Below are 22,656 nucleotides of genomic sequence, written 5' to 3' on the forward strand. Positions count from 1 at the left end.
AGCAGGTACCTAATTCTAACACTGACTTACTTTGTTTGCCATAAGCACAATTTTTCCCTAACCATAAAAGGGTACAGGGCAGCACGGTGGCGCAGCAGGTAGTGCGCGTGCCTCATAGAGGGTTCGATCTCCTCTGTGCGAAGTTTGCATGTTCTTCCCGTGCATGCATGGATTCTCTCTGGGCACTCTGGCTTCCTCCCACAGACCAAAAACATGCTCATTAGGTTAATTGGTGACTCTAAAATTGCCCCTAGGTGTGAGTGTGAGCGTGAATGGTTGTCTGTGTATATGTTGCCCTGTGATCGACTGGCGTACACCGCCTCTCGTCCGTTGACAGCTGGGATAGGCTCCAGCCCCCCCGCAACCCCAAAAGGAATAGGTGGTATAGAAAATGGATGGATGGATAAAAGTGTACGACACAGAATTAGCAATGCACTCCTTTAACATTTTCAGACTCGGGAAAGACAGTAAAACAAAAAGATCCATTGATGCAATTCCCTTTCGACCATACTGAAGTTATACTGAAGTTATACTGAAGTTGCCAAGTGCAGATAGTAAAAATGTTGGCATTGGACCTTAAAAATGCTGATATAAAATGTAATCTTTTTGGGCATGAAGTGGTGAGCATTGGAATAGCCACAAGTTCGAACATCTGCATGCATGAGGAACTAATAATCTTTTAAATAGCAAAACCTACCACTGATCTGAACAGTTTGCAGCTTTTGTAACAGTCTGTGTGTCATTACATGTTGAGAGTGCAGAGTTTGTTAATAGTTCCTCATTAATGCCAGTCCTTAGAAAGTGCTCTGTCTCTAAGCAAAGGCCCTGTGGTCTGAATAGTTTTGCTAATATTTAAACACTGGGAGGCAGCTTATGCTTGAACTCTAAGATTTTGTATCCACAATGGAGCATTAAAATGCATAAGTCTCCTTCACTCTTCACTCATGAGAATCTTTGTGGCTCATACTAAACATGAATGATTTTGAATAAATATGTATTATCCCCTGGAGCACAGTTGCCAGAGTATATTCATTTGGCACAGTTGATTGCCTTTTTCATAACCTTCACTCACCCTGTGCATGTGCATGTTTTAAGGAAAATAATTACACTATGACAAATCTATACCTCAAGCAATGCAAAAGCCATATATGAGATCATCCCCCATCAGCACTGGCTCTCGACAATCTTCTTGAAGATTTTACATCAAAGGCAAGGAATTATATTTAATGTTGCTCTGTTTTTCCTTTACCAACACTTTCAACGTCTTGTTAGACTTTTGTAGTTGCTAATGAAAGTAATGCCTAATGTGTTATGGAAAAATAATGAGACACATAATAAGCTATTTACAGGCTCATGTCATTTTGTAAATTGCCCTCTACATTATCACGTCAGGCTCATTTTAAGTTCTGGGTTGTTTAACGGTATCTGATAGACTTCAAGGCATTGTTAATAATCTTCCTTGTATGAAAAAAAAAAAATTAAATTGCTGTCTTACACTGTGGATAATTCTGATAGTATCTCACAATCTTTATCTTTTCCTTCCCACCACCCATGGGTGGAAATTACAGGGAGGCACAGGGGGCCTAAACCCCCTATTCCTGGGAAAACATAGAGTTGTCCCCCTCAATGTATCATTGTAAACATAACTATATAGTTTAAAACAATATAACATTGTGCGTTAACATCGCTTGTGCTAATTATAGGCACAAAAGAATGCAATTTTTTGTTTTAAAAGCTTTTGTCCCCCCTCATATACCTCGCAGTGGTTCGGTCCACCATCACTGCTACCATCCCTGAACCCCCAGCCCTCAGTATGCTGTCATGAAGTGGTGGCTGACCTCCAGTAAGCAGCTACTTTGCAAAGGCTAACTTAAAACAAGATGTGTCTTTACTTCAACCACACAATAGAATAAAACACATTTACACTTATAACTAGACTGCTTTTTATTTGCTCCATCAGCTCATTGTTGAATCTTGTGAATTCTTTTTCTCTGAATGCATGTAAAGATGGCTGCCATGGCATAATTTTATGTCTAATTTTTGAAATAAATGAACATGTCAGTCATAAAAAAGACATAATCACAACAAAGTGTATGTTAAAATATTAAGGTCTGACCTTTTACACATTGACAGCAAACATTAGAGATCTGCTTCTATGGGCAAACTAAATCTAATTAGCCGTAATCAGTGTTGGGGCTAGTTACTCAAAAAAGTTATATATTACATATTACTATTAAAAATAGTAATGCCTTACTTTACTTTATTACTCCCTGGAGAAAGTAACTAGTTATATTACTAGTTACATTTTTTTTCTTAATTACTCTATAATTAATCTCCCCCTGCTATCGGTATTTTGCGATTATCTTTCGAAAAGACAGCGATTCGACGGTAGAAAGAGGTAACATTTCTTCTACTATGTACGAGGCAACAAGCTTATTTATCTTGGATTTTGATGTTGGTAGTACTTTATGTTCAAATGAAAGTTTTTGCTGCTCGTTCATGTCACTCCGTCGCTTCACAACGAGCTTGATGTGTCTGTGCTGTCGCTCCAAGTGCTTCTTCAAGTTGGAGGTAGAGTTAGAAGCGGTGGGTGGTTACCCGGGCAGAGTGTGCACTCCACCATCAAGTTATTTTCCTTCCGTTGAACATATTCAAAATAATGACTGAATCTCCACCCATCGAAACTAGCTTTCTGCTGCTGGGAACCTTCCTCTGAAAAAGAGCTTGCCGTTGTTGACACTTAGATTTTTTCCAATCTGTCTGTGCGGGTGCCGCTCTGCTGCCGGCTGCCGGGTGTCGACCAATCGGTGATGGTAAATGATACCTCGTGCCAAACCCAGACCAATCACTGTTCATGTCCATTCACGCCCCCTCCCCTTCCCTTCTGTTCTCTCTGTTGTGTGCATTGTGTGTGATGAAGGTGCTACTGGCAAATGTAACGCAAGTCACTAGCTCAGGAAAACTGTAATAATATTACCATTTTCAGACGAGTAATGCCTTACACTACTAGTCACTGAAAAAAGTAATGTTATTACAGGAACGCGTTACACCCAACACTGGCCGTGATACTAGCTTTGGTTCAGGTAATGGGTGTTGCTTCCCTCCTACTACTGTAAACAACCTGCAGGCTCTGTGTGTGTGTGTGTGTGTGTGTGTGTGTGTGTGTGTGTGTGTGTGTGTGTGTGTGTGTGTGTGTGTGTGTGTGTGTGTGTATGTGAGTGTCTGTGTCTATTTGTTAAAACAGCAGAGAAAAGAAAGACAGACATCCGATCATTTCTTAGTGCGCCAAGACACCAAGTACTAAGAAAGATGCCAGTAATAGAAAAGACAATTTGAAAAAATCTCGTTAAGAAAGTGATGGAGTGCTCTTGGAAATGTTTCATAATGGTTTCAAGAGAAAAAAAAGCAACACAGAGAAGCAGGGTCAGTCGAGCCTGGTCTCATTCCCAGGTTGACGTTCTATGATGGGAGCATACATGGGGGGGTTGTGTCCTTTTTGAAACCAAAAGTCAATGCTTTTTTCTGAAATCTAACCAAATTATACATGAATATCTGCCCTTGCCCCCACCAGCATCAACTCTCATGTGTAGGTTCAAACATGCACACAAATACACCTACACATAAAAATGAACTGAGCCACACCCGACAAAGAAGTTTTATGTAAGTGCACTGCTGATGAGCCTGACATGAATAAATGAACAGGTTTGAACTGAGTTCGTTTTGGACCCAGAGTTATTCCACAGCATCAATTTAACAGGCCCCAGTTGCAGCATCAAACAGGGTCATGGCTAATTACTATTCACTTTGACTGGAACTAAATAATAAATAAGCTATGCGCTTATATAACCGAGAGCAGGAGGATGATACCAAGCAGCTCCATCAATAACACGACTGAACACAGGCTCCTGCACTCTAAAGAAACATTAAAATTTCCTAAACAATAAGAGCAGAGTCATTTGCATCAGCTCTTAGAAAGATACAATAGGATGTAATATAACAAAGTGTACGCAGTGTGCAATGCAATTTCCATTTCAAGTAAAAGCAGCAGACCCGTGTGATGAACTAAACTGCTTGAGGTTTTTGGTTTGTAACTCGATACACAAATCATCTGTCTACTTCTCTCCTTCTCACCTTGAACACACACACACAGACTCCCACCCACTGACGCACATGTGGTGTTCGGTGCCACTCTGTCTCGGTGGGGTAATCGCTGCAATCTGACCACCCACCACATCCGAAAATACAGGCAGAATACCAATATGTAGCACGTCTTTGTGTGCCTTTATTCGCAGGGCTAATTATGAGAAGTTTTGTCTGGTAGTAACACAAAATTTGCATTTGCCTCTGCATAATAAACGTCCCTTCTGCTCGAATTCATGAATTTTCTCACTCCTCTTTTAAAATGACACTACTTCCATTTTGTACACGCCGAGCTGGCTAATGAGGGACTTAATATGTATATCTGCTTTTTATGCTAATGGAGGACTATACTATACCTAAACAGAAATAAGGGTGTTTTGGAGATAACAACGTACAAAATAACAGTGAGAAGACACTGAAATGGAGCAACAGTTTGTCTGGGCAGGTATTCATTAAATTGTCCTCCTTGCAGACATGTTTATGTATTTGGAGACATGGATCCCAGCATGCACAGGATGGAAGACAGGAACAATTCGCAGACACATCAAAATGTAGAAACTTCATAGTTTAAATGTGATACTTTCAAGTTTTAACAAAAACATCATTATGACCACCAACAAAAACTAAGCTACCAAACCAGCTTTTGCATTGCAGCCTATGGCTTGGAGTCTATGCAGTATTGTGTTTGGTCGGTAGTGTTACCCTTCTTTAGTCTGTACAGGGCAGCCAGCTCTCACACATGCAACACACCTTTACCTTCAGTTTCACGCTGCCCAAACAATTCTCCCTCCAGAACTCAGTGACACAAACAGAGATGAACGGGTGAATGTAGCAAAGGCTGCACATTTTTTCCTGGTTGCTATGACTTTAAAAATGTCCAACTTTGGGTGAAAAGCTGTGCTCATCACTGTCACTTTTAACCTGGGACCACCAAAACCAACCATTACATCCTATATGTACAAGTGCTGAACAACGACAGTGGAGGAGAAATGAATACTGCTCGTCTCTGAGTAGTCAGTCTGCACCAGATGACATCCCCTGGAGTACCAAACTCCACTGTATTTGTTTTGAATGAATGCTTTGTAAGGTACACAGTAAGTCTAAGCTAGTTTGAGCTATGTAAAGTTTGCATTGTTTAAGATAATGTTAAGTGTGTGTTCAAGCAGGAGAGCTTGACAGGTTCTTGTGTTCTTTAGTTTCTTTTTGTTCATCCCTGGTTCCTGCTAGCCTACTTGCAAATGTTCATGAAAATGCTGTAGCTTAGTGAGTGAACCTGTGTGCCCTTATTGGGCTATTTTACGTCTCATATTGTGAAACTGTGGGTTTTTCCCTGGGTATGGTATAATCCCAGGGTGGCATAGTTGGGTAATCCTTAAATCTCCTGCTCCCTCCACGTGAGTACACTATATATTTTTTTAAACCTTGATCATAAATTGACTCCAAATATGTGCATATGATTAGGTGTGCGTGGACATATTTGTGATTAGCATTAGCAAGTCTCACTTGAGCCAAGTGATCAAAGTTGGCAACCCTGGTCTTTATGTAAAGCCAAGCTAATCAACTCCTGGCTCAAAGTCCCTAATCACAGCACAGATATGAGTGATATCAATCTTCTTATCCAATTCTTCTCAATAAACCAGATGAAAAAAAAAAGTTAACTGCTCCCTAAAGGTTCTGTAATGGAGTAATCAAGAATTCAAAATCACTGTTGAGCTTATGTTTGGCTAAAAGTCACCCATGTTTTCAATGACAGCTGTGACGACAACGGAAACTATGCTCCAACATTTGTTTCCTCAAAGCAGCATTCATCTGAGTAGTCGTGGTTAAAATTTGTGTGAAATTAACTTTCTCACTTTAACAAACAACCCTGATGGTGGAGGCTGGATTTGACTTAAAGCTCCATTAATCGGCCTAATTTTGGCCTCCAGGGAGCCAAACTGACCATCCACACAACAGCGCGTTGTACTGTACATATCTTCGCTGAATTCATTAACGCTGAACATTTTTAGAGTTTGTTGATTCACGCTTAGATCCCATTCTTATTGTACCAGTCTATTAGTTTGTGGTTCATTCTGTACATTCATGTTCTTATACATCAATGCGCATCATGAACTGTTTGTCATGGGTGCCGCTGTTTTATTTATCTTTTTTGTCCTTGATTGTGCGCTAACTACCGAGTCATTATTCTGTTTATTCCACAGATTTCATTGTTCCCACTGAAGCGTCACTTCCTTGGCACAAAAGACCTTTGAAACAACAAACGTAAAAGCACTCTTGAACCATGGGTTCAATCACATTTTTATTATGTAAAGCAGCCATAGAATTGGATGTTTATCTATTAAAATGTTCAGGTCTGTGGGTTTATTACTTTGAAACTGCAAGAGTGTGTTTTTCTTGCTGTTCATGTAGGAAGAGGAAACAAAGGAGCACTACTCAATAATGTATGGATGCTTACTATAGGTTATGATAATTGCTAGTACAGCCTATTGATCCAACTCAACCCTCCCCTGCGTTCTTCTCATGTCCTTTAGAACCAGTTCTTCATCTGCCCTCCTCCAGCTGGACTGCGGGAATCACAGCACTGCCAGTCACAGACTTTCAAATCAGTCCAATAATCTGTCTTCCTCGGTTGTGGGCATGCATGCGAGGTGCTATTCAGCAGCAGCAGAGCAGTAAAGTCTGAGATGGTATCTAGTGATGATATCGATGACTACTAACTCAAACCTCTTGGAAGTCACCTTGCACAGATGGTCACCTTGCACAGATGGTCAGGCTGGCGTCCCTGAATGCTGTGCTGATCCATGTCACTCTTTACATCTCTGTGACGCTCCAGGTGACAGGAAGACATGTTTGGAAGTGTGCACATTCACAGACACACTCCTATAAATACACACAAATTGAAAATCATACACTGCAGGGCCAAAATAATGTGGCCACTTTTGCATCACACCCGTATATTTTGGTTGAACAGCTTGTTCCAAAATTACAGGCATTCATTTGCTGCTATGTTTGCAGCCTCTACTCATCTGGTTTGAGTGTTTCCACCACATTTTGAACATTTCTGCAGGGAGTTGCTCTCATTCAGCAACAACAGAATAAGTGAAGTTGACCACTGATGGTAAAACTCAAAGGAGAAGTCTGGTGTTTTTCTTCTTCTTCTTCTTTTTTTTTACTGTCAACAAAACCAATGAATAGAGCGAATGAGCTAATGCGTAGTCAGAGTCTGATAAATCTTAATCCAGTGTGGCACATAGCTCCACCGTAGTCCAGAAACAATTGAAGATACATAAATTAGCCAGATATACTGTGCTCACTGGAGCAGCAAATGTGTATTAATCCACAGATGAAAATAGTCTCTAACACTACTTACTCCAGTTTAAGCAACTTCAATTTAAAAAATCAGTGCCCAGATGTTTTAGAAAATGATTTTGCCTCTTTTTAAACAGTAGGTATGTATGTGTGACCCATTTTTAAATATTTGTAATATCTTTAGGGCTGAGAGCCTCAGACACATGGGAGAAGTGAGAAAGTATTTACAGGTGGACTCTTGCATTGGTCTTTTCGTGTGATTTGTTGACAATAACAAATATATGGAATATTGCCAGTCTTATGCTTTGAGGGTTGGAGACAGTTTTGAAATTCGTCCCAGCTGTGTTGCATGGCGTTTTGTTCAGGAAGCCACACTTCTTCTACGCTAATTTCTTGTGATGCCTTAAAAACAAAGCAATGTCTACCTCCAACACGTGCTGTGACCATTTCAACCAAAGATTTTTTTCAAATACCTGAAACACCTTAAGCATTTTGATCAACAAGGGAAAAAAGGAACGATTAGAGGACCGTGACCAAAATGAACATCATTTTGCCAAGTAGAAAACTTTTTTCTGCTTCCCTGTCCTCTTTATCTTCTCGTGACCCCTTATGGGTAGGGGCGGGGCAAGCCAGGCAGTTGCTTGGAGCCCCGGCCACTTATTTACAGCAATGATTATTGATAGGCCTGGGCTTTCAGGGACCTCTGTTGGTCCCCGGACCTCGCTTTGAGAACCACTTATCTATTTTTTCAATATGCATCTCAAATGTCCCGGAAATTGTGTGCAAATACCAAATTTTTGTGGCGTGCACAGGTGGGGTGGGCACCCCAGGGATTTCTTGTTTGGAGCCCCAAACAATGCTACTGCTTGTGGAGGCTCTGATCTGCAGGTTGGGAACCACTGTTCCACACCAAACTCTTGAAAAACAAAGGAGCTTTAGTTGAAACCATTAAAAAAACAGCCCAAAAACTCAAGTACACAAAGGTATATAATAAGTACATGGATGTCCACATACTTTTGTCAATGTAGTGTATGTTGAAAAATTTAAAAAATAGATTATTTTTTGAATAAACACACAGCACACAGGACGAGACCTTTGTTCGTTTGTGTATCATAAAAACATCCTCTGGCTCAACACACACCTGTGATTCATCTCTTCTGGGCTGTAAGGCTTACAAAACTAATGTGACACACACAGGCATGTACATGCATTAGTACCTGTAGCACTATGTCACATTAATTTTGGACACACACACACACACACACACACACACACACACACACACACACACACACACACACACATGAGTTCTGGGTACACAAGGGACACGCTCATGAACGTTTTTGGAAAAAGGTCAAGTGAACTTGGCTTTCACTTTTCTTTAGCAAATAATAGATTTAACTCAAATATCCCTCAAAAGATTAATTTGGCACAAGACTGAGGACTAAACTTGGAAAATAATAAATTGGGGAAACCAGGAGGAAATGAGGAAAGAGGACCGTATAATCTTTTTTATGCTTCAGTAAAGACAAACAGGAGACAAGATGGAATATGGCAAAATTTTACATTTCCTATTTATGGGTACTATGTCAGGATAATTAGAGTTTGGAAAAACTCTCAGAATGTGGCTGTGAATGCGCAAAAAGCTTTCATCTTACCTTTGTATTACCTCCCCGACCTTCACTTCCCTCCTGAGCACATGCAGACGTGGTGTTACACATTAGAATATAACCATTAGGCCTGCCGCTGTCAGAGGAAATGTTGTCATCTCCCTAACTTCCTCAGAAAGCTACGACTCCACATGCTGTCTTTGCAATGCTCTGAGTTTAAATGATGTCTTAAGCTTTTAACTTGCGCAGCATCCTACGATGTGACTTGATGGGAAAACACAAAAAAACATGGATCTATTTTGGTAATGGGGTGAAATGCCCTCAGCAATGTCACTACGACAGCTTGTTAGCCGCGTATGTGTCCTCATTTATCACTGTACGCTGAATATGTGATTTTGTCTTCTCTTCTCTTGCATCAATGCAGGTTCACTGTGCACACATGGAGGAGAGGGATGTTGTTTGAGAAGCCAGTGTGGAAGTGGGTTGGGGGGGTGTATAATTATCTGCTTCAGTGCATTAGCCTTTGGAAACTGATACATGGAGGGAGAGAGAAGGGGGGAGAGAGATAAAGTAGAAAGTGTAATGTGTAAGAATGTGCTTGGAAGAAGAGGAGGGAAAGAAGAAGAGCAGTGAGTGAGAGACAGAGCGCCTGGGAAGCAGCAAAGCGAAGCTGCAGATATTTCATTTCAAACTAAACCATATTAGCGTGCATGAAATACTTTGGCCAGTCTGGATAATGTGCGAGCATAACTATATTATGTACTGTTGAAGTTCCTCTCACAAACACCAGAAGAGGACGGACGGGATGTTTCTCACATCCACATTTTACTGTGGCCTTGCAGTAGTTTAACCTTTGTGTTCTGCTGACATTAACTGTACATTCTTGCTGTTTGCAGTGAAAATGATAATAATACCTGCTGTTTCAACCATTTTTTTTCTTGAAATATTTTCCTGTTTTTGACCTTATTAGAATCTAATATGTAGGGAGGTCGGCTGCTGAAGTGGCAACCCGTTGCCACTTATATTTAATAATCAAAACACAGAAATGACCATAATGTGCTTAATACGTTATATGGGCTATGAACTATTATATAATATACCTGCTTGCCAAACAGTCATTCACAGGCACAGAATAGTCCAGTAAGTTATTTTACACAATGATGGTTTTTATGTGGGTCACTTTTTCGTTATTGCTGTGCATTTCACTCTCTGTCTCTCTCTTTCTCTCTCTCTCTTTGTAAACCCAACCGGTCAAGGCAGATGGCCGCCCACCCACAGCCTGCTTCTGCTCGGAGTTTCTGCCTGTTTAAAGGAAGTTTTTGCTCGCTGTCATCGCAAGTGTTTACTCATGGGAGAATTGTGGGGTACATCGAAGCATATGGTATACACCTTTCGTTGTGATTTAGCACTACATAGATGTAGTGTAGTGTATTACAAACCATTTATTAAATGTTTATTTAGTGCTTATTAATGCTAAATAGAGGGGGATTCTAAATAGATGTACTATAAAGGGAAATTCCTGATAACACAATGTGTAATTATCTGCAATGCACTTCTGAAATATGTCATCAAAAAATATTGAGAATATGTTCAAAATCATGTATATAAGCAGTCATAAAATGAGAGGCAGTCATGGAGTATCACTGTGAGAGGCCCTGCGGTCTCCAGGACCCCAAGCTGAATATTAGTGTTAACTGAGTGTTAACAGCACAACATCCCACATGTTTAACGTTGCTGAGAGGATGACGGAATTGTGTATTCTTTAACCCAAGCACCTTAATCCAACATTAACACAGCCAGAGCCCATGTAGCCAATCAGAGAGGCTTGCTTGCACACTTCAGGCCCATAAGAGAGAGAAATCAATAGAAAAAAAAATCAATACAACATTCTACTCTAATTCATATCACCCAGCAGATGAAACAAGCGGCGTAGGTTTCATATAATCATTTTATCCATTTGCATCACGTTGATGGACAGTCAGTGACAGCAGTGACGTCAGGCGCTAATGAACCATCCAATCAAAGCAACACGTGATTGTTATTCAGTGTACATATAGCCACTGTGGAGCTACTCTGGAAGGCAGTCACAGCCCGTAGCCTGCAGCTAAAGACAGCACCATTCAACACAGATGAAATGAGGTTTGGAAAAAAAAATGAGTGAAAATCCAAATGGCCTGGAGATAAAAACTGTGTGCCTGTTGTTCACAGAAATGGCTCTCACTACAGCACCGAGGTAGGGAGAAGAAAAAGACTGAAAAGACTTAACAATGCCGAGGCGCCATTATCAGTGTTGTTACCTGCAAATGTAGCAGTACAACGGGTTATATTTATCACTAATGAGATAAATAATGCAGCTATTTGTCCACAGCTTAGCCCTGGAGTACTACATCAGCTCAGAGAAATGAGAATTTTTAGGTGGAACAACAAAACGGGTGTGTGTGTGGGGGGTTGTACGGCAAAATAGGCCACACACAAGCAAATGCAAATGAATGCCACACAGGTAAATGCTTGAAAATACCCCCACACACAGACACATGCAAACAGAAATGATGATATATAAATGAATCGTGCGGAAACATAAACAAGGGCAAAAGGGAGAATGCATGAAAAGACACAGTTTGATCATAAATGCACTGAACAGTGAATGATTAAAGATTAATGTCTCACATCCAGCTGGCTTTTAGGATAGTTTTCATCTAATCTGGGATGCTGTGTGTAAAGAGCTAACCTCCAAATGCAGCCAGATGAGCCTCAGTCATTTCAACAGCTGTCAATCATCCTGACTGTGCCATGTGCTCGAATCAATAACAAACAGAAACTAAAATAGAGGAGCATCCATCAGCCGTGACTCTGAGGCTGAAACAAGCGTTACAGTTAATGCTCAGTTCCCTCCAGTCTCGCCTCAAGAGTGATATTTCTAGAAAACCTCAGCAGATACAGAGAGACGCCGACCGCTGTCACATGGACTTATTCTCTCCTGATGATGTACCCTAAAAACCTAATTCAACTGTTTTTGTTCATTTTTCGTGTCATTTATACTGTATCATATATATCTCACTGGATGGTGACAGTGAATGCAAAACATGTTCAAATCTACTTCTCCTGTGTGAAGATCAACAGTAACAGACACCCTTATATTTCTTTATCTAAACCAAGAAACATGTTTTAATGTTTTGGTGGGTAAGGTTGTGAGAGGATCTTTAGGTGCACTGTGGAGAGAGGCTGATCAATAGTGTGACTTATCTGTCTTGAATCTTGAACTGTCAGAGATTTGTTTGATTGTTTAAGACATGCATTATTGTTGTAAAGATGTGCTGTTTACATTCAGTGTTTTTCCACCAATACACAAACTTTGGTATAAAACATTTAAAAAGCCATTTTTGTTATTTACGTCCCTATCTGCTCATGAGCCATCTTTGTCTTTGCTACTGTTGCCAGTTCATTGCTAAGCTTGTTGGTGCAAAATTTTAAACAAAGTACAAAGAAAAGCGTGACCCAGTGGTAAACACATGACTCCAGAGCGCTACGAAAACCTCCACAGGTACCTTTAATGGTGGAGATGTTTGAAGTGCGCACACTGGTATGTCGAGATGTCCTACTCCCATTTAAATGACATGTATCAGCAACTTAATAAGACACTTTTGAAAGAAACTACTCAAGAACTAGAAAGCACTCAGATACAGTGGACACTGTCAGTATTGAACTTATTAGAAATACAACATTTCAGTCGAGGATCTTTGTATGAAATCCCCCCCCCCCCCCCCCAAAAAATCCTGAATTCAAACTTTTAATGCAGTTTTAGTAAAATCTGTTACCTAACAAACAAACAGAGAGAACCCAACGTTGCGAGACATTAGATGCATGTTATAATGTGAGGGGATATGTTGAGCTCTTGTAGCTCATGTTGCTGCTGTGTGCTATGTCGAAATAAAAACAAAGCATATGGAAACCTGCAAGAAATAAAATAAAATAAAAGGAAGAAAATTTAAATGAGGCTTTTCAACACTTCGCACAGAATGCAGTGCTGTACTTTTGTTCTCCCTGAGCACCTCTGACCTTTTTGTGGCAGCCCAGCCAGCTGGGGGGACCACAGGACCAAGTTATTGGCAGGCACAAGGCCGGGAAAACACAATTAGCTGGCAGAAGACCTCCCACCCTGAACAAACCCTCAAACACACACAGCCTCACACCTGCATGGCCTACCTCTCCTCTCTGTTTATCTGTGCTCCACTCAGAAAAACGTCCTCACCTTCAGCACCGATCCACCACGTGTGCATGCAGGCGGTAGTCAGGCATGTCATTACCCTGTGTGGAGTTTTTATCTGCCTGTGGTTCTTCCCCCACAGGAGCGAGAACGCCTGCTCCCCTGTGAGCTGCAGTGTGTGTTCAGAGGAAGAACATGCATTTTTAAAACTCAACCCTGAGCATACTGCTGTCCTGTTCCTTTCCCGCTGATTAGCCAAGGATGTGGAGGATTATCAGGGCTGGGGGACAGAACTACAGAAAAGAAAAGCAAAAAAATAACAGAGGCATGGTGGTGTTTTAAAAGAAGGTTTCCTTTTGAACATTTTGATGAGTGTGTGGAGCAGGGGACATGCACATTGGAGGCCCTGCAGCAAAACCTTTGGCCACAGACTCAGAACTGGAGGAAAAAAAACATGTGGTGACTCACAAATGAAGGACATAACACTGAATTCACTGCAGCAGTTCTGATCCACAGTGTGTTTTTAGTTTAACACATGCATTAAGACGAAATATTTAATTTTTTGCGCTACATTGCTGATGTACTTAAAGCAGATAACAGAGCAGTTATGTACACACGAGTCCTTTGTAACGCTACGAATATTTAAACTCCAACATAAACAATTATCATTTACATTTCTTATGTTGTGAAATATGTATGTATGTATTCTGCAAATTTACACAGACAGGATTAGAAAAGTAGCCCTATAGCATATATATAATACTGACACTACACTGCGATCGGCTGGCGACCATTCCAGGGTGTACCCCGCCTCCCACCCATTGACAGCTGAGCCCCCCCGCAACCCCGAAAGGGATAAGCGGCATAGAAAATGGATGTATGGATACTGACACTACATATTTATATTTATTTATATATGCACATATAGCTTGAGCATGTGATCAATAAAACATTTGACTCTTGCATATATTATTTAAAGTGCATAATTTAATATTTTGCCACTAAGGAACAGAAGCATATCACACAAGCACAGTCCTCACATACGTTACTGTCCGGAAAGCAGTGTGATGTGTTCAGGGTGGATGATCACATCTCCACCACACTTGGCTTCAGTACATTTCCACCTCTGTTATTCATTAGTGACAGAACACAAGATAAATGGTGAAACTTTGGCTAGCTTTAGGTTGCACCACCGCTGTGTTTACGTGTCAGAGGGACATAGAGACTGATGGTCACAGTCCAATCAGGGTGCCGCTGATGTTAAACTCTTTACATGAACCTTTGATACCATAATATTCCTGCTGCCCCGAATGAGCCAATTAAAAGACTATTCACCTTTTATTTTCAATAGCAGGTTACTCCACACAAGGGACAAAATGATTCAGATCGCATTAGTATTGATAAGTACAACTGCTGTTGTTGTCGACATTGAAATGTGACTTTAATGCAGGTGAAGACGGAAAAGAAGAAGGCAGAGACTGTCCTGACTGGGAAAACAACAGCATTGATTTGAGGTTTTTTTTTTGTTAAATGAAGAATTAAAAAATAAATTGACGACAGAAAGAAATAATAAAAAAAAACTGTTTGGTGAAACCTGTAATCCTGCCCTATCTCGTGTTTTAAGTTGCAAAGCCGTATCATGTAATGTGATACAGCGACTGTCCATTTATCTATCTGTTTTGTTAGCGAACAAATTTTCAGCAGACAGAGAGCAACATTTTCATCCATTGAGAGGATTTTTTTTGTGTGTGTGTGTTTTCTGACCTCTTAAAACAAAGCATTATTTTATTTGATTGTTTTATTTATAGAGGCCTGAAGAGGGCAAAGCATCAAGCATTTGACAGGAAATGAAGCAAACATCAGAAAAAAAAAGTTTCTGTTTTGGGGCGGCACGGTGGCGCAGCAGGTAGTGCGCGTGCCTCACAGCAAGAAGGTCGCCAGTTTGGGCCTTTCTGTGTGAAGTTTGCATGTTCTTCCCGTGCATGCGTGGATTCTCTCCAGGTACCCCGGCTTCCTCCCACAGACCAAAAACATGCTCATTAGGTTAATTGATGACTCTAAATAGGTGTGAGTGTGAGTGTGAATGGTTGGTTGTCTTGTGTGATCGACTGGCAACCGATCCAGGGTGTACCCCGCCTCTCGCCCGTTGACAGCTGGGATAGGCTCCAGCCCCCCCGCAACCCCGAAAGGAATAAGCGGAATAGAAAATGGATGGATGGAAGTTTTTCTTCCTTCCTTTAATCACTATGAAACTCTCCATCTCACCAAGTCTGTTCTGTCTATAATCAATTAATGAAAACCCATTTTAGTCAGATTTTTTTTTTTACTTTGGGAAAAAAGTACCACCCCCCCAACTCCCAATTACATCAAGGATTCAAGGGACCACTCAGATTTATCTTCGCAACCCCTTTGGGAGTCCTGACCCCCAGTTGGGAAACACTAGTCCATACCAGTTTATGATATAGGATGACATAGTTAGACTCTTTAGCAAATCCCTCTTCACAGGTAGTGTACACACAGCTTTTCACACTGGAAAAGGCAGTGTATGGTGTGAGATGGCCCTTTCATGTCCCGTAGCCCAGAGAAATACTTAAATGTATTTATTTCACTTGGATGTTTGACCTTCACTGTGCAGAATGATGAATGTGCGTTTTAAAATTCGTCTGCTGCAGAGGGAAGGTTTCTCTGTGCTCCCATTAAGTCTGAGTTTATGACCTACATGTATATGAGATGATCACAGCTAGTCTGGAGTCAATCATGGTCCAATATGCAACTTACACAAGTGTGATACTTGAAACCTGCAGTGCACAAACACTGAGAGAGGACTTCATGAGGAGAAGGAGACGTCTTGTGTTGAGCAATTAAAACTTTTGAAGTGAAAAATCTTATAAAATTAATAGATTCTGGATTTTTTGATGCAGGAGAAGGACATGGAAGTCAGAAAATATTTACTGAATGTTATGTGGAGAAAAAAGAAAAACACATTAGACACAATACTCCTCTGACTTGTTACAAACAGCTTTTCACTTGAAGCTCCTTGAGTGATAAGCAACATATCAAGTAAAAACAGGAAAAAAAAGAGGAGGATGCACACTAACCCTGTTCACACTTGTAAGTATGTCATCAATAAAGAGCCATCAAAACAAAGGAACAAAGCAGCCTGTCACAGTGCAGAAGTCCCTCTTTACGTGCCGTTCCTCTGTTGGTCCACTAGTGGGAGAAACTGTTTGGAAAATCCTGCATTGTTTCTGTCAGATACACTGGGACTTCCTGCGATGACCACCAGACAACTGAGTGAAACAAATAAACCTTTTTAAATGCTACAAATGTCAATGTGGAACTCACAGTGTTGCCCTGTACATTTCCACATTGTAGAGCTGCAGAACCACACATTGTAAATTCTCACTGGTTTTAAATGAAATGTCTGTTGATTACAATGACACATACCTGATGATGTACTGCTGTGTACTGATCACACAATAAATCTCCAAAGCTTGAACACACACAGACAATTAATAAAGTTTGTACCAAACCACATCACAATGAGAAATTTACCTGCCTCGGCACGGTATCCATGACATAAATTGCCTGTTTCATCAAATGCAGGTTTGAACAAACTGAGCTCATTTATCCGGCGGCCAAGACAAGCAGAGCAACCCGATTTTTTTTTTTAAACTTCCAGAGATGCAGCCCTCTCAGTGGTCTCAGTCAATATGGATTTGATCAAATGTGTGATGCCTCTGCAGCTCCGATTAATCTTTGCCACCTTCCCGGTCCCTGTCTGCCGCCCACTAGCATCCTGGCATCCCTATGAGGCCGACCAACTGACAGCAACATAAGTCACAAGGCTGCATTAAAAACACATTAGGCCAGCGGAAGGAATTAAGGTTGCGCTTATCTGACGGAGAGTACCTGCTCTGGAATGAACTGAGTGCTGGCGTCCTCATGCATCACCATTGCCTCTCTGACAATGTTGTGACTTATGGACTCACTGAATGCACTCCCCAGCACTTTTAGGGAGTCTAGGCAATATGAATACATTGGATTTATGAGATCTCAAAGGATCGCTGTGCTTTGTCTTTCTCCTACATTCTCTCCTCTTCCACAAAGAAGAGACAGCATAGGAGAAAGAACAGAAAGGATGGGATGAGGGGGGTAGACAGGGGCAGATCCAGAGGGGTGGCCTAGGGTTTGCTGCCCCCCCCCCCCCCCCCCCCCCCCATAGGCAGTCGGCTGTTTTTCAGCAACAACAACAACAACAAAAAAATAATGACCACAAAGAGATGGGAGGGGTAGGGGGGCATTTTACATGTCTGTGTCTAATTTGTCCTTGGATATAAGCCATTTGGGTCTGTAAATAGCAGCTATTTCTTGATGTAGTTGCATTAGAATATTTAAAGCTGTTTATTCTGAATTCATGTACTCATTCAAAAGATTCATAACCTGCTCCTGGAGGCGGATGCAGAGCCGGCAAAGGAGAGAGAGAGAGAGAGAGAGAGAGAGAGAGAGAGAGAGTGGGGGCACTTGTTGGGTGAGGAGAGGAGACCTCTTCTTGAGCAGTAATTTGATTTCATGTGGCTCACAGTGCTCCGCTGTGCAGCGGGAAGGTCGTAATAGCAGCCATCTACCATCCATTATTACACTACCGGAAAGCAGTGTGATGTGTTCAGGGTGGATGATCACATCTCCACCACACTTGGCTTCAGTACATTTCCACCTCTGTTATTCATTAGTGACAGAACACAAGATAAATGGTGAAACTTTGGCTAGCTTTAGGTTGCACCACCGCTGTGTTTACGTGTCAGAGGGACATAGAGACTGATGGTCACAGTCCAATCGAGGTGCCGCTGATGTTAAACTCTTTACATGAACCTTTGATACCATAATATTGAGTTTTCCTGCTGCCCCGAATGAGCCAATTAAAAGACTATTCACCTTTTATTTTCAATAGCAGGTTACTCCACAAGGGGACAAAATGATTCAGATCGCATTAGTATTGATAAGTACAGCTGCTGCTGTTGTCGACATTGAAATGTACCTTTAATGCAGGTGAAGACGGAAAAGAAGAAGGCAGAGACTGTCCTGACTGGGAAAACAACAGCATTGATTTGAGGTTTTTTTTTTGTTGTTGTTGTTAAATGAAGAATTAAACAATACAATGACGACAGAAAGAAATAATAAAAAAAAAACTGTTTATTGAAACCTGTAATCCTGCCCTATCTCATGTTTTAAGTTGCAAAGACGTATCATGTAATGTGATACAGCAGCATATGTGCTGTAATACATTTCAAGAATATAAAAAAAAACAAAAAAAACTGCAAAACAACAAAAGGATTGGGCTCCAATAATGTTGCCGCCAGTTATAACAGAGCTTTCCCATGTGTGTGGTTATTCTGGAGCTGCATGGTGTCATGTGCATGTGATTTAATGGAAGCACAATGGCCAGTTGTGTGTCGTGCTGCAGCGATTTAATGAACAGAAGGAGAAGCTGATACAAAAAGCACAAACCAAACAGAGATACTGCATCTCCTGGCTGGAGAGTGGCATAAATAAAATACACACACACACACACACACACACACACACACACACACACACACACACACACATACACATACACACACACACACACACACACACACACACACACACACACACACACACACACACATATATATATTTTACATTTTAAGCATGGTTTCTGTGCATTTGCTCCAAGTATTAAGTGTTTCTGAGGTGACACATTTCCCACCAAAATACCTACAACTTGCTTTGCAAAGCTTAATGTGAACAAACCTCCCTCCTCTTTGCTCCTCCTCTCTCACCTGCGGACCAAACCAGATCTGTGTGAATATTTAAAAGTAACTGAGCCATAGTGCTCCAGGTTTTTTCATTTTAATTCATCGTATTTAATTTAGATTTGTCATTTTCCTTTAATTGATTGAGTTGCCTTATTCTTTGGCTCAATTTTCCAACCTCATTTTCACACAGTTATTGAGCGATGTGATGCATCTCCTGGCACTTTCATGACATGAATAGAAGTCATAATCAATAACTGAGGTTACTGTCTCTCGCTGTCTTCCTCTCTCTCACTCTCCCTCTCCCTCTCCTCTCTCTCTCTCTCTCTCTCTCTCTCTCTCTCTCTCGCTCTCAGCAAAATGACCTTTCTTAGCTACTGCATACAAACATTTTGCCTCTCGACAGGGCTGCCTTTGGTGTTCATACTTTTCACTTCAGCTAATCAGATTTTGCCACCACCTCTTTGAGTCAGTCTGTCTGTCAGCTGCCACTTGATTGATGGGACCCACATCCACCCCCAGTTTTCATCAGGACCACATGTCCATGTGGTCCTGAGCTCATCAGGAATCTTGTTCTGCATCACATTCATCCAGAACTTCAGCTATAGGCTGTTTTCGACCTTCACCACCACCGCCAGTGTCGAGTCTCGATCAGACGAGTATTCCTGGAGGCTCACAGCCTGACTAGCCCATAGAATAATAATATTACACCAGGGTCTAATTGTCAAGACTCCTCATGTCTGTTCTTTTCTTATTGCGAACACAATATTAAATAAAATCATCATACTCCTGATTTAAGTAGCTTTAATTGCTTGACCCCGAAAATGATGGTGTGTGTGCTCATATGGGTAATTTTGGAATGCACTAACAATTTAACTATTGTTTTATTTAGGTAGAAAGACTTGTTCCAAAGCCTGTGTGAGCTACCATGCATTTTCACCAAGTTTTCTTTAAATGAGAGTGGGGCTGTACCCAGCTTTGTTTTGTCTTTAATATGGTGCACGGGCTAATGGTTAACTCACCCAAAATCACACACAAAGTGATATTTTCACCTCCCTTCAGAAATGTTCTTTTACCAAACAAATAGTCCCTGAAAAAACTGTTTACAGTGATATCTGTGGATTATTCACACTGACAGAGACATTGTTTTTCTGCTGTAAAACATCACAAATAAAATCAGAAGCAGAACAACTTTCAGAGATGCATATAAGCCTCTGCTGTATGTGTCTATGTACCGCTAGCATTGAGGGGGAAAACATCTCTCTTTGTTAGGATTTGGGTTAACTGGCCCCTTAAGAGGGGATTCCCAGTGCTAATAAACATAGTCAATATCACTCACGTCATCGTTATAGTGTAAGTACTGACTGCAACAACGCTGCTCACCAAAAACTCTGCATCAGTTTAAGACTGAAGCTTGGCTGAACAGTAGCGTTTAGTCATAATGCAGTTGATAAGCTTCAGGGAATAAATAACACTGTCACAGTTAGACTGAATAAGCATTCTGGCTCAGACAACAGGACAGGTTACAGATTTCCTGTGTCCATTAGGAAGTATTGACTTTGTCTCTCTGAGTGCTGTAGGCTGTGATTGCAAATGACATGTTGTTATGTAGTATTTGTTCTAAGATGCCAAGCACAATTCTTCCGCTTGCTATTTATTCCCCACAACAAACAGACCATGTAATTAAGAGACTACTTAATCCACCCAAAACCTGATACATGTACAAGACGGACCAACCCCCCCCCCCCCCCCCCCCCCCCCCCCCCCCGTTTATCTGAAACACACCACACGCACACACATAATCCCACCTGCAAACACCCATGATCCATTAAGGGGTTTCTTCATTATACTACATAAATCAACAAGCCTTGTGGGAAATTCTCTGTTTGCAACAAGTCAACTCTATGGCAACATTCACTGTCGGAGTGTGTGTGTGTGTGTGTGTGTGTGTGTGTGTGTGTGTGTGTGTGTGTGTGTGTGTGTGTGTGTGTGCTGGGCTCAGACACAGGCTGAGGCTGCATTACAGTATGTAAATCAAAATGAATCTCTCGCAAACAGATGTAGCCATTGTATGTCAGTGCTGCTTTGTACAGCGTGTGTGCACTGTGGGCAACTGCTGTATGCACCACTGCTGCACTTCCACTCCTCTCCCATGAGCATTCAAAGAGGAGGAAAAGAAAAATTCAAATTTTGTCCTGTTTTCCTGGTAACAGAAGACAGCAGTGAGATTTCCTTCGAGACACAGCCAGTGCATGCTGGATTTTACAACATTTCTTCTTCTTATTAACCCCCCAAAAAATGAAAAAAAGAATGACGTATGATGGAGAATTCGTGCTGGATTGTGCTGAATCATGTGTCTTTCTGATTTGACCTCTTTCTACTTAATTTTTTTCCCTCTTCCCCATTACTAAACATTTCCATCTTTTCTAATCAGAGCTTTGGCTTGTACTGTACATGTTCACATATTCCTGCCATGACCCGTCGGTGTATTAACTGATAAGAATTGATTGATTTTCTGCCAGTAAATGTAGCCATGGCAGGTTAAAACCTTGCAGATGATAAATGGGTTTCAGTGTTATCGGAGTGGATGAGTCGATGTGCTGATCAATGCCGAAACTCAACAAGGTCATTCCTGCTGAAGATAAAGCATTTGCTATTCAGATTCATCCAAAAAGTCCACACAGTGTGGTCCATCTGATGGGTGAAGCTCTCCAGATACACTGACGGAAAATAACTGCATTTAATATAAGTGCATTTACTCAACTTCTGCACTTAAGTACAATTTTTTAGGTACTTTAGGTAATTTTGTGTTACTTTCTATTTCTATTCCACCATATTTCATTGGGAAATATTTGCAGTATTTGGTAGCTATAGTTACTTGTTACTTTTGTGATTAATATTTGGCATAAAAACATATGATATATTGGTAAAATACAACACACTGTTAAAGATTAAAAAAGTGTTTCCCAAACTTTTTTGCTAATGGCTAATGGCTTAAATAAAGCTGTGTGTAGTGAAGAGGCTTTATCTCGTTTCAGTTGTCTATGACTTACTGGCACTTCCACCAAAGAGTGATTTCCCTCTAAATGTCTCACAAGGTTTCATTTAAATGACCATTTAAGGCCCAAAGCGGTAAAAATATCCAGAATCAGTCAACAGAGCATGATGTTTTTTCTTTCTCCTCCATCTCACCGACCCTAAGATTTATCCTGTGAGCTTCTGATCAGGCCTGAAGCCTAGCTTGGAAGCTATAAGGCTAAAATACCCAACCATATATAAAGTAGTTAAAACAAGCTCCCCTGCCACTAGCTAAATCATAAAAATGCTGCTTAATCATTGATGCATCAGTAACAATCCATTAATGTAATGTGTTAAAGCAGTCACAGGGGCCATTTTTCTGCAGAATATGTTTACTTTTGCTGATTTCCTCTGATGAGACAGAGTTTAAATGAAGGCCTCTTACTTCTAACAGACTGAAGCTGAAGCTATATCAGGAGTTTCAGTTCATTGTTTTCCTGTCTGGCTGCTAATTTACTGTTGTGGTTGACTCTTACCGCTCTCATACTGTTATTTTCGGCCGCAGCAGGCAGCAGTT

The sequence above is a fragment of the Chaetodon trifascialis genome, chromosome 4 (genome assembly GCF_039877785.1).
Source record: "Chaetodon trifascialis isolate fChaTrf1 chromosome 4, fChaTrf1.hap1, whole genome shotgun sequence".
Lineage (NCBI taxonomy): Eukaryota > Metazoa > Chordata > Actinopteri > Chaetodontiformes > Chaetodontidae > Chaetodon > Chaetodon trifascialis.